The sequence below is a fragment of the Carassius auratus genome, chromosome 46 (assembly GCF_003368295.1).
Source record: "Carassius auratus strain Wakin chromosome 46, ASM336829v1, whole genome shotgun sequence".
Classification (NCBI taxonomy): Eukaryota; Metazoa; Chordata; class Actinopteri; order Cypriniformes; family Cyprinidae; genus Carassius; species Carassius auratus.
The window spans coordinates 15161359-15174713 of record NC_039288.1 but is presented as its reverse complement, the minus strand read 5'-3'; the positions used below and the strand labels follow the sequence as shown (position 1 = coordinate 15174713).

The window sequence follows — 13355 nt, the reverse complement described above, 5'->3', positions numbered from 1 at the left end:
CAGTTGAGCGAAACTGTTCTTATTCGCCAACCAAGCACAATTCAGTTTAACTGTTGGCTCAGTTCATATTTTTTTGTTATATTTTAACAACTTCTGCCACATAATCACTATTATGTTATGTATCATTATTATGTTATTTTGTGTTAATGTTTATGGATGTTATAGCGTTAATAGCACTGACATTGTACAATGGAACATATTACCTTTGTCTTCATCGAAAGCTCTGTAAACTTTACTCAGATGCTGTTTGCAATAGATATTTTGTTAGAGCATGGCTAAAGGTATATCGATTTGTTTTGGAATATTATGATGCTGATTGATAGCTCAGTAGCACAAGCCAAAGCCCTGCTGTCTCATTAGGGCTTGCCGAGCGGCCCATTAGTTGTCTCTGTTGTGTCTTAAATAGATGGATGTATACGGTATGGCTTTAGGCTCATGTATCAGGGTGGGTTTTTGGTGTCTGATGGATAGGCTGTTCATTAATCATTGATGGGTGTTGGTTAGGGTTGTACGTCCATCTTACACACAGACACACACACACTGAGCTTACAAGTTGTACATAAGCAAGCGGCCACCGCTCAAGGCCGTCCTTATTCAGACATACCCAGAAACTCATGCAAATGTAATGGGGCAGCTGAAACTGTGAAAAGCATGATCAATACTTTGCAGTTTACAGTAGGCCCTCATACATTGCCTCTTCAGATTGCACTTTATTTATTTCTTTAAATAGCTCCATCATGTAAACTGGTGTCAGTATGACTTTTGTCTGTTCTGTGGAAAGCAAATAATTTTTTTGAGCAATGTCCTGGCTTCACTTTATAATAAATTAAATTAATGCATTTAGCAGATGCTTTTATCCAAAGTGACTTGCATTGCATTCAGGCTAACAATTTTCTCCTAACATGTGTTCACTGGGATTCGAACCCACAACCTTTCTTTGTAAGTCTTATGATAACATTGTATAAAGTTTTATGACATGATTATTTTATGAGGACATTTGTGCATTTTGAGGGAGAGAGAGGATCCTGTACAGTACTGCTGAATCACTCATACTGTTTGTGAAATTGCATCTCACAGAAAGTTTTAAAATGATTGAACTGCTCTGATAATCTGTTGGAATTCAACCTACATGCTGTGGTATAAAAATGTTTGCAAGAATTTCTTGCATTATAAACGCAAAACTCGCAAGAATGTGCAGAGTAATGTACAATACCCGCGCTGAAATTCAGGGCCATCTTAACCAAGTAAGCAAAAACTAAATTGCAGTAGCCTATTTACAGATTAAACTGACCTGCACTTGAAAACCTGAACAGATCAGTAGTTTTGCCGCTCTGCTTGAATTCAGTGCATCAGTCGTTCAAGTTGTTTTCAGTCCTTTTATGGACATTTCTCCTGAAGTCCTTTCTTCAGCCAGAGAAGGAAAACTACATGCCAACCTGGAGTGATATTGGTTGAGTGAAGTACTGACAGCATGATGGCTTAGTAACACATCCATCATCAGTGCCTACACTCTACTGTATGTGCGTCAAAACCATCTGTCTATGGTATTTAGTAGAGATACCATTGTGTGTATTGTGCTTGTCCTTCCACCTTTTTGCTCTCAGTACCCTTAATGAGATCTTTGTGGAGGGTGACCAGTGCTGTTGGGGATAATTCTCTGGAAATGATGCTATTGTATAGCATTTGTGTTAGCTATGATATACATCTGAAAGTGGCTGCATTTCAATTGTGTTTCAGCCGAAAGTGGTCTGTGTTAATTCTCGTGTGTGTTGATCTGTTGGAGAGCCTATCGTGGCTTGAGGGTTGTGTTGAAGTCTCAGGGGAATCAGCCACATTCAATTTGTAGTATTGAATGGCAGCTTCTGTGAATCCTTCTCCAAATTTATTGATTTTTCTTAGTGTCTCATATCACAATGATGACCTAACATGGCCTTCTTTTGTTCTTTTAGGATGACACATGCTGCATTTTGCCCCTCTTTCTCTCTCTTTCCATCCCTTTCTCTTTTTTTATTCTTTCTTTTCTCTTTCTTGGTCTTCAGCACAGTTTTTTTTTTTCTTTTGGTGATCTACCCCTATGCTTGGTGTTCATGATTTACAAACTGGGTTATTTCCTTTGATCGTGCAGGGTCATATCCATCTCATTGCCATCATTAGGCATGTGTTTTTGTACATTTGTGAAAACCTTATATCCATCACTTTGACCTTGATGTGTGTTATAAATTCTGTTTGTGCTCTTGATGTACTGTATTGTGTGTGGTAGCCATGTGCATGTTAGGTAGTTGTATTAGTTGGTGGTGCGGTACTCCAGAGGTTTTGTAGCACCACCTCCCCATTATCCCTTTCTCTTGTATTCCCCTCCCCCAACCCACCTTCAGCTCTCTCATCTCAGGCCTAGACCCCCTAGCATGCACACGGAGGTCTTTTACTCATCGTTTTAGGACACTTGCTCTACTGGAAAATCTCCTTTGTTTGAGGCCCCGTCCACACGGAGAAGGAGCTTACCCCAATCCGATCTTTTTTTTTCCTCTTCTCAAGAAATATCCGCATCCACACGAAACCGCAAAATGATGTAGTATACATGCCAGACCAGTATATGGCGCTGTAATTCTGACACAGAGATACACTAAAAACAGAGAAGAAGACTTGGACTATGTTCATAAACCTTGCGAGTGGTACACAATCGAACATGGAATAATACATTTATTAATCTGTGTTAATGTTAGTTAATAAAAAGACAATCGTTCAGTGTTTTTGTTGCTGTTACGTGACGTAGAGGTGTTTGGCTAGGGGGGAGACGTGGGCTGATGATGTCATCGTTTCTGAAAATATACGGATTAGCCATCCAGACGAAAATGCAAAGATGGCGTTTTCAAATTTATCCACTTTGGGACCCGGTTTCAAAAAATAGCGGTTTCACCTCACGAAAACGGCGGATGCGTGTGGACGAAATGCTTATCCGATGAAAAATTTCTACGTATTCAAAGGAAAGAGGTCTCCGTTTGGACGGGGCCTGACAGAGGCCTGGCTCTGCAAGCAGAGAACAGAAAAGAACAGCATTTATTTGAAATAATTTAACATTATTTATGTTTACTGTCACTTTTGACCCATTGAATGTGTCCTTGCTGCATAAAAGTATTAATTAAAAAAAATTACAAATCCTACAGACCCCAAACAGTGTATTGTAAATTATTTATATGAAGAAACATTTGTCACAGTGGAATTTGGAATGTTGGAAGAATGAGAATGTTCACAGGAATGAGAACTTGGTGTTCTCCTTGACAATTTTCTAGATATTTGTTAGAGTTTATGTAGATTAGATCTGCTGTCTCCACCATAGGTGGAGCATATGTAAGGCTGGGCAAGGCTTAGACTTCCCCTGGCCAGGGTCAGAAATTAATATTAAAATTTAAATTAGCTTATAAATGCAATGACAAATCAGAAGTGTTCAGATTACTCATCACAGTAATGTAATGAATTTAGTTCATTGTGCACGCGCTGACTGAATTCTGATCTCCCATGAATTCTTTCATCATAACAAGGTAGAGATTTGCGTGCAATGTAAGTCAGAGATTCATTTCACACTGTAGACAGCTTCATTGATAATGGGAGTTTTTTGAGAGTGCTTAAACTCTTGACTTAAGTCAATGATAATATTCTTTGATAATATAAATGTTATTGCTCACTTTAAATGTTATTGCTTTCTGTATATTATTTATTCAATGTTTGAATAACCGTGGAAATGAAAAAATTGTAATTGTTAACTTTCAATGTTTTTATTCAATTATGATCACATTATATACAAATTCAGATGGATTAAAACATTTTGTGACATGACACATAACTGGTACTAATGGAAGCCTGTTTCTGCCACTGGATAATAGTAATAAAAAAAATTATATATTATAATTAAAACATTTTAGTGGCAGAAATGGGATTCCACAAGGTACATGCCTAAAAAGATGGGTTTATGACATGCCTGTTAATAGATTTCAGTAACATTATGCAAATTTTAGCCTTACCCTAGAGTTAATTCACCCTCCACCTATGGTCTCCACTGTTTGAATCCACTCTGAGGTGTTGTAAAAGCATCTGTTTCAAGGATGGTCCCTCTGTTCTGGATGGGGTTGCTTATTTATACACACTCAAACAGTCACACACAGATACACACACAGCAAAAGAATGAAGCAGTGCTAGTGATGTTAACAAGACGTTTTAGGAATTATTTAACTGACCTAAAAAAAAAATAATAATAATTTATTCACCCTCATGTTGTTCTAAACCAATTCAATTTTATTTCTTCCATGAAACAAAAAGGAGATGTTTCCAGAATGTTTCTTCACACTAACTTATTATATGGCTTCAGAATGCTTTATGACATTTCTGAAGCTTGACCGTTCCTGATCACCATTCACTTACATGGTATGGAAAAGAGTAGCGATGAATAAAATGAGGGCCAGTAAATAAAGACAGAATGTAGCGTGTGTGTGTAAGAGAGTAAAAAACAGAAAGAGACAGATGGAGAAGGTTTTATTGAGGCTATATCTTTGTTTTATGGCTGGGTTTAAATGAATTATACAATTTTAAGGTGGTAGTCTTTAGTCTAGGAGTCTCTCAGAATCTCTCAGTTATAGCTGGGAGTGAAACTGGGAGAGTTGCGTTAATCCTTTGATTCCCCATGCTCGACTCAAAAGTCAGCCGAGAGGTTTTCACTTTAAATGTGCTCTTCTAACCCAAATTGAATATATTAACTCCTCCCAAAGGAGCAAGAAGGAAAGATCTTGTCTCCAGAGCAGCTGGAGAATGTAATATGTGTTACAGTGGTACATATCTTTAGATCTCACCATGCTCAGTTGTTTTGACTGGAGCCCGACCAATATCGTTTTTTTGAGGGCAGATATTGATATTAGGGAGTAAAAAAAGGCAGATATACCGGCCGACATTCTTTGTGTATATTGGTACAGTACCAGTGAAAAATTTGGACACTTTACCATACGTGTGTCCAAACTTTTGACTGGTATTAGGATTTTTAAATACGAGGTCCTGACAGCGACCGGTAATACCCACACCTTGCGCAGCTGTACCTGAGTGTCCCTGGGACATCAGTGTGATTGGAACACGTCTTCTCAACAGCTGGACATACAGTGAAAAAAAAAATGCTCTGCTCTGGACCCCAAAATGTTAATCAACTTGTTTTCCTGTCCAATAAATTTGTAATGGTCCTAGCCTTTTCGTGCATTTCCTTAATTCTGCCTAGTGCCGCCTAGCCTAAGTGTCGGTTACGTTCAATAAAAAAACACAAGTCCATTTAAAGTTTTGTTTTTTAACAGTTGTTTGAAATGTATTGAATCATTATTTAAAATAATCTTGGACATTTTTGAATTGCCTAAATCATAAATGCAGCTGGGTTGAAGCCTGCGGTGATGTTTTTCTTTTGTTATGGCAGCCGTCCCCTCTGCATATACATTTTTTCGAGAATGTTTCACTCCTGTTGCTGTTCTGCACGAAACTTCATGCCAATAAATAAGAAATATTGCTGACTTGTGCGTTTCCAGCGCTATTCGTCCATTATTTGATGTTGAAAAAGGAAACGTTTTTTTTAGACATGGAAAATCGATTTTACAATGTTTTCAATGAACACTTATGTCTTAAAAATCAAAAATGATTTTTTTACAAAAGTGACAGCCCTAATGCATAAACACATTTTTTGTAATGATCACTCAAATGCGGTGATGAAACACTTATAATGACGTGACAAAGATATGTATTTAACTATGCACTCTTTATCCAAAATGAGTCTGAGAGCAGTGCACTGAACAGTATAATTTAAGTTTATTCAACTTTATTTTAATTGTATTCCATTTAAGTTTATTGCACTTAGGAACATTCATTCAGGGATTTGCACTATGCCACTGTCTTCACACACATGAAACCTACTAGAGAAGTGTGATTTATATTATATCTCTGTAAATAAATACTGTTTAAATTCATGTCTCATGCACCTTAATGCTCTTTGAATGTAACATGAAAGGGTTGGCTCGTGTCAGTATCTCACAGCTGTGGATCTCAACCAAATTTGGGGGATTCCTTCCGCTAGAGGAGCCCTATCAAATGGAGCTCTCCGCATGTCAGTAGCCCACCAGGAATGCCAGATCAGTCACTGGATTATCAGCATGGACTTGCGCAGCTTGTTAGTTGACAACGGCTCTGTGTAGTAACTGCTGCTCTATGTGAAATCACGCACGTGTTGGAATTTACTGCTGATTAGAGAACCGGCTTTACCGACAAGATGCACATTAATTATTGGCTGATATTTATCGTGCATCCCTAGTAGGGCTGGGTGATATATCGAATATTTTTGACGACGATTTAAAATTTGAAAATATATGGAATATTGAATATTTCAAATTCATGCATAGTTTCCCAAAAGAACTTGCCAAACGTACAAAAAGGAACATGTAACTGTGGACTGCTCTACACCCCTCTACTACAAGAGCTTTCATGAGAGCAGTTGCCAGATAACAAGAGCTTAAAATCCCTGAATCAGAGCGTCGCTGTTACAAGGATATATTTTCTGTCCGGTGTTTATTTATTTTAAGCAATCTGGCAACCATGCGCACATGCTCACTCCTCTTTGCGGAAGCACCGCCGCCGATGATCTGAAAACACTAACAAGCTGGAGTTTAGTGATCTAATGAAAGATCAGATAGCGACTGTATTGTTGCGATCTCCACCGCTGACTGCTTAAATTGGCTGTTTAATCTAAATAGTTTCTGTTGTTTTCTTTAATGGGCAAAAGAAAATCATGTTTTTTAAAATTATTTAAATACAAATGCAAACATAATGAGATATATATCGAATATTGTACACATTTTGACGATATCAAGAGATAATAATTTTTTTATATATATATCACTCAGCCCTAATCCCTAGTAGATACACCACTCATGAGCCACAGGATAGATTTTTAATCCTTCTACTCATCTACTACAGAAAGAATACAGAGATAGGAAGTGGTCTGAGAGACAAAGAGCACTGAGGTGGAAAAGAGCATGTGGTTTTCCAGTGCTAATGTTCAGGGCTGACTCAGCTTTTTCAGACTTCTCCTTTGTGACCTGCACCGAGAGCCATATGCCGTTTGAAACTCGAGATACATGAGCACACAACAGGCCACCTTTAACCTTGCTCCCTACCATTGACCCCACACACCCCTGTACAATTCTTTAGCTATTTTTGACACACTTGTTTGATGACACAAGTGGTGGATGAAAGAAACCGTGAAGGCTTGGAATAGATTTAACACCATAATGGGCACTGATCTGAGATTTATTTTTTTCTAATAAATCATCTATAACATGATCTTCTGCATTCTATATCTTTCCTCAGATGAGAAGGAACATTTTATGAAAGTTAAATAATGACTGTAAAACACAAGGTAATGCATAGACATTTTAATGACCTTCCGTTCCAGATCTAGGATATCACGTAGTACTGATGCATTAGGGGGAAGCAGTCATGTGTTTAAGAGCATCTTGAAGATTTAGAGCTCCAGGATAACCTTAGCTTTCCTCTACAACCTCCTGGGGATGCTTGGTACAATGTGTTTTCAAATGCACCATTTCTATTGGTTAAGAAAACAGGACAACAGTAGATAAAGAAAACTCTGTTACTAAATTGGTAGTGTTTGTTAATGACAGGCTGCAGGTACATCGTGACCAGGGATGTCTGATTCATAAACAAATGACTCTTGTGAACTCATTCTTTTTTGTCTATCAAAAACCTCCAGAAACATTTCACAAGCTGGTGACTCCTGTGAACTGGTTCTTTTTAGTGAGTAATGAAAATAAAGCACAACCAGTATAATTTGATTCATAGACAAATGACACTTAAGAACCATTTTTTTGTGAATCTTGTTAACTGTGAAATCAGTTACCTAGAGCATGACCAGTGTAATCCAGTTCACAAACAGTTGAGTCTTTTTCAGTAAATCAGAAACATGTATCGCAACCAGTGTAGCCCAATTTACAGAAAATGACTCTTATGAACATTTTATTCTTGGTAAATCAAAATATAGCAGTGCAACCTGTGTAATCCGATTAACAATGAAATGACTATTATAAACTGGTTGTTTTTAAGCAGAAATGTATAGTGTAATCCGTGTCTCAATGAAACTTATCACTTTAAACTTTTTTTTTTAATCAAAAACACACAGCACAACCAGTGAAACAAGACTCACAAGCAACTGACTCTTGTGAACTGGTTTTGTGAATCAAAGTCATACAGCCTACCAGTTAGTGTTAATTTCGTCAGACAGGAAGAGACAAAATATTTTGTCAACAACCTTTTTTTTCATGACTAAGACAAGACGATGACAAGACTGCACCACTGTTCAAAAACGCTGACTAAGACTAAATTAACATGCATTATTGTTGACGAAAAAAGACTAGATGAAAATATTTTGTATAAAATAAGTAAGATAAAATCTCTCTTCATTTTCGTCTTCAATCGTCTCTGCTTTTTCATCAGCTGTTACGCCTTTAAAATATTCAAAATTAGTTCGCGGGTTCGCGCTGTTGCTCAAGTTACAGGTCTCATACTCCTGTTGCTGCCAGCCTGTGGCCGCAACACGAAACTGCTGAACACACAACACACGAAGCAAACACGAGTGACGAGTGCCGACGACATGCTAGGACGAAGGAAGAGGCTCGATATCTGTGTGTTATAGTTTGCAGCAGTCTGTTATCAAGAAATAAAATAGTGTGTGCGTAGAAAGAATTCATCCACACGCCACTCAAAAAAATTTAAATTAAATTAAATAAAAATCCTGAGCGTAAGACAACCGTCTAGACAGGCTTTTTGTGTTAAATTATATTTCCTGTCGCTGCACAGTCTCTTTTATTGTACATGACAGCTTATGTCCCGATGACCAGTCTTTGCATTATGATTAAAAGCAGTATCAATAAAGTAAAAAAAAATGTGATCAGGTTAATCTTTTGTGAATGTGTCTCTTAAATCAGAAATTGAAAATCAGACACATTTAACATTTGCATTCAACAAAAATCATTCAACAAGTGTATTTTGTCAGGTAATTATGACATTTAACCAATGTTTGAGATCTATGAAACACTTTTTGTTAAATGTTTTGTTTAAATGTTTATCAGTAATAATCTCAGTAATAATGTGTTATTTTTAAAAAAAGACTACAATTTTTGATTAAAACTAGACTAAAGTTAAAAGACTTTTAGTCAACTAAAACTTGACTAAGATACCTTGAGTTTACTTTTGTCTAAAACTAGACTATAATGACGATACTTTTAGTCGATTAAAACTTGACTAACAAAAAAAGATATGTGAATGACTAAATATGACTAAAACTAACAAGGACATTTGGCACAAGACTAAGACTAAATTAAAAATAGGTGACGAAATTAACATTACTACCAGTGTAGTCTCATTTACAAATGACTTTTTTAAACTGGTTCTTTTTTTAGTGAATCAAGCACCACTTAAATATTAATCAGAAATCTAAATGATAACAAATACTGTCATTAGCTCCTTTATGTAATGTATACCAGCCATCTCTGGTCATGCTCTTCAATAAGGCCTGACGGCATAATTGCCCACTTGTTTCAAAGATTTCAATTGTTGTCGAATTCGTAACAAGTTGCAGAGTATCAAAGTCATTCTGATGACAGGACTTGTTAATTAATGGAGTCATTAGAAGAGTCTACTGAGATAAGCATGTTTTTGCATCTACAGTGATCAAACAGTTGGCAGGAAGTCGCCTTACTGGGCCACCCGCTGTCTGCTGTGTGGTTCTAGGGGGGATATAAACCATGTGGAGCTGGTAAATTTGACATGAGTGCAAATTGTGTAAAGCTGAAATCAATTGTGACATAATTGTAGTTGTTATCATCCAGATTCTCTGCCAAGCCAGACAAATCTTTGAAACGGATGCTATTTTTTTCATATTTAGCACTCTCTCTTTATCTCTGTTTTTGTTTTCTCTTCAACTGGAATGAAGAGTCAAAAAGGTAGATTGGAAAAACAGAAAAACCATTGGGATGAGAGCTAGATAAGACGGTCCCTGTTGTGCTTGCTTTTTAGCCGCATCTGGGAGTTTCCTCTGACTTAACTGAATTAGTCATGATTCAATCAAAGGGAACAATTTCTGACGACTTCAATCTCTCTCAGTCTGTTCTGCAACAGCACCTCTCTCCTCAAGAAAGCACAGCAAACATATTTCTAGGGTTACATAACAGGACTTTGGCAGTTATATAGACGTCAATTCAGCCAGACAGCATTCAATTGTTTTGTCATTTAATACTATATTTTTCAAATCACTTTTAAAGACTTGAATGTTTGGAAATGGAAGTGTAACCGATCTCAGATTGTTGGAAAAATGGGACAAAAGTGCTTGCTAACATACACTTAAACATACAGTGGGAGAGGAAGGATTTGGGGTGAATTTGTGGCATCATTGTATATACATTTTAATCTCATTGTGCTGTCATGCTTATAAGTATGGTCAGAACTAACAGAAAGATAGGGTTTGGTGGAGGATTGGAAGCTTGGTTGTAGTGTTGATTGCAGGGTGGCTCACTGTGTTGGTGTGTTGTGATTCACTCTTCCTCTTGCTGGGACAAAGGCTGATTTACTCACACTAGGGTGCTTCCCTCTGCGATCCCAAAACACCAGATTTGGCTGCTTTCCTGGATTCAACCCAAGCATTTCTTATGTTAATTTCTTTGCAGATAAACATGCCACTTGGATAAGTGATAACCACATGAAGATCTAACTTGCCTTTTTCACTCAAGGCACTTATTTGGAATAATCTGTAATTGGCTTTATTAGACATCTAGACCCTCAAATTCAAGGGTTAGTGTAAGTCTGACAGTAAGTTTCTTTAAATTTATTGTTCAAGGTGGTGACTTTAGATGGGACAAATGTATAAACTTCTTGGAGAGAGCTGACTGTATATTGTCAGCATGCTAAAACCGCAAAAAAAAAAAAAAAAAAAAAATCAATCAATCATCAATTCATCCCATTTACAGTCTATTTCAACCAACACTGAACAGAACTATACCTTTACTCAAAACTACACAAATGCAAACCTGATTTTGTTTGTAACATTTTCTTTTTGGTTTTATATTTTTACATTTATTTTTTTCCATCTATGCGGACAGGAAAAGACTGCAAAAGTAATATCATCCAACACAGACTGTATTCTTTTATTCTATGCCCTTAAAATGACACCTCTCATAAAATTAGCTTCTCTGTGCAATTCCTGTTTGATTCATTCGTGGCCTGAGGTGGTGCTTTACTCATTTCTGTTTAATTTTCACCTCCCCTTTTGCGTTCTTCATATTCATTTCTTTTCAGTGCGTACAATAGTTAGGGGTGGGGGGGATTAAATTGCCTGAAAATTGGATATTTAGGGAAACCGACTGTGGGGAAGAAAATGGACCGACTTCTTCATCCCTGATGTGTCATTTTCCATTTCTTTCCCAGTTTCTTTTTTTTCTCCTCCCCTAGAGGCTGGCCACTCAAGGGTACTACACATACACGTTTTTCTGCACTCTAATTTCCAGCCTTTAATGGAATATGTGACACATGGGAGGAGGAAGGCGTGTCTTTAATTTATCTGGCAGATACAGACCTCTTCAACATCTCAGCCCCCATCACTACCCACACTTCTCTATCCAAAGAGCCCTGAAGGAGATGTCGAGACTCACAAAAACATTAGCACCCCAATTCCTCCCACAAATTCTTTCCTTTTCTTTCGAACCCAAATGATAGGATTATCTGAAGCCCTTTGGCACACATGCTAGAGAGATTTTGGCAGTTTTGCAGGAGTTCATCTCCCAGGCATCCCCACTTCCCATAAACCCATTGGCCGCTGAGGGATGACATGCTGTAAGTTTCAATCTGCTCTTCATCCTGCAGGGAATAACAAATAACCCTGTTTTAACACACCGGAGAAGGCCAAGCACAGAGAGATCCTGGGATCCCCCCCCCCCCCCCATGAACAGGCCCACAGATTTCTGTAGAATTTAAATATCCATGTTTTTTTTATTATTAAATATTTGGTTTAATTTTATTATAGTTTCAGCTACTGTAGCATTCTTGCTACACATTTTATCATCTCATTAAATGTATCATGTATTATTCTCCCCAAATCATTGCTGAAAATGCAGTCATCTGGGACTTTCCACAATTTATATGGAATTCTTGTTTGTTGTTACTGTACAAGTGTGTGTCTAGGTTTCACAAAGAGGTTGGAAGTACGTCTGATTTTGTTAATGATGGTGGTGCTGATGACAATATTTCCAGATGTCTATGGCATGCTTCTCCTTCAGCCAAATAGCAGCAGACATCTGCGGGAAGCCAGAGGAAGTGATGAGAAAGAGTGGAGGAAAGGGAGAGAGAGAGAAAACAGAGGCAAGAGTGGAAGTATGAACACTAAGGCAATGAAAAGGCAGTGTAACTCCGAGTCATCTAGAGTTGTTTCATGCTCATCTGGCTTTACGCATAAACACAGTGGGTCTCATTTCATTAGAGTTTATACAGACATATTTTTGCATACATTTTTTGACAGTGTTTTCAAACTTGTTATAATTTTTTTTTTAAATTAAAATAATTAAAATAATTAATTTTAAATGTTCTAACTCCTATTCCTATGTTCTAACTTATTGTTTGGGGTTTAGTTAGGTTTCATCATCATTATTAATATTATTAGTATTATTGGAAAGAAACTAATACTTTTATTCAGCATGTGTGTATTTTAAATTGATCAAAAGTAAATTGATCAAATAAATACTTATTTTAAACTATTAATCTATTCATAAAAGAAATGTGTTACATTTTAAGCAGCTGTTTTCAACCTTGATAATAATTATAAATGTTTCTTGAGCAGCAAATCACTATATTAGAATGGTTTCTGTAGGATCATGTGACACTGAGAACGAGAGTAATAATTGTAAAAAAAACAAAAAAACATCTGCTTTGCTATTTTAGGAATAAATTACATTTTAAAATTCAAATAGTAAATGGTTAAATTTAATATTTTACATTATTACTGTTTAGTTCTAACAAATAAGTTCTTAAGAGCGTAAAAAAATTAGTTTTGGTTAAAAATAAAATTAAAATAAAAGTAAATTACTACACTTGGTGTTGTTTCCAAACAAAAGTCCAATATTGTGCATCCCTAGTTGTGCAATTAGCAAACTGCATTAAAGTCTATGAAAACCTGTTTTCCGCATCAAGTAAATGCTCACATTGCCTATCCTCTCTCTGTGTGGTTGGGAAGAAATGTTTCCATGGCCATTTCTCTGGTCCCACCTGCTAGCAGGAAACTT

At 36.8% G+C, this 13355-nt stretch overlaps 1 protein-coding gene across 1 annotated transcript in view; it reads left to right on the top strand.

Moving 5' to 3' along the window:
• LOC113064327 (breakpoint cluster region protein-like) overlaps window positions 1-13355 on the top strand; it is a 60056-nt gene that overhangs the window by 19498 nt on the left and 27203 nt on the right. The gene's annotated exons all lie outside the window — the stretch shown is intronic.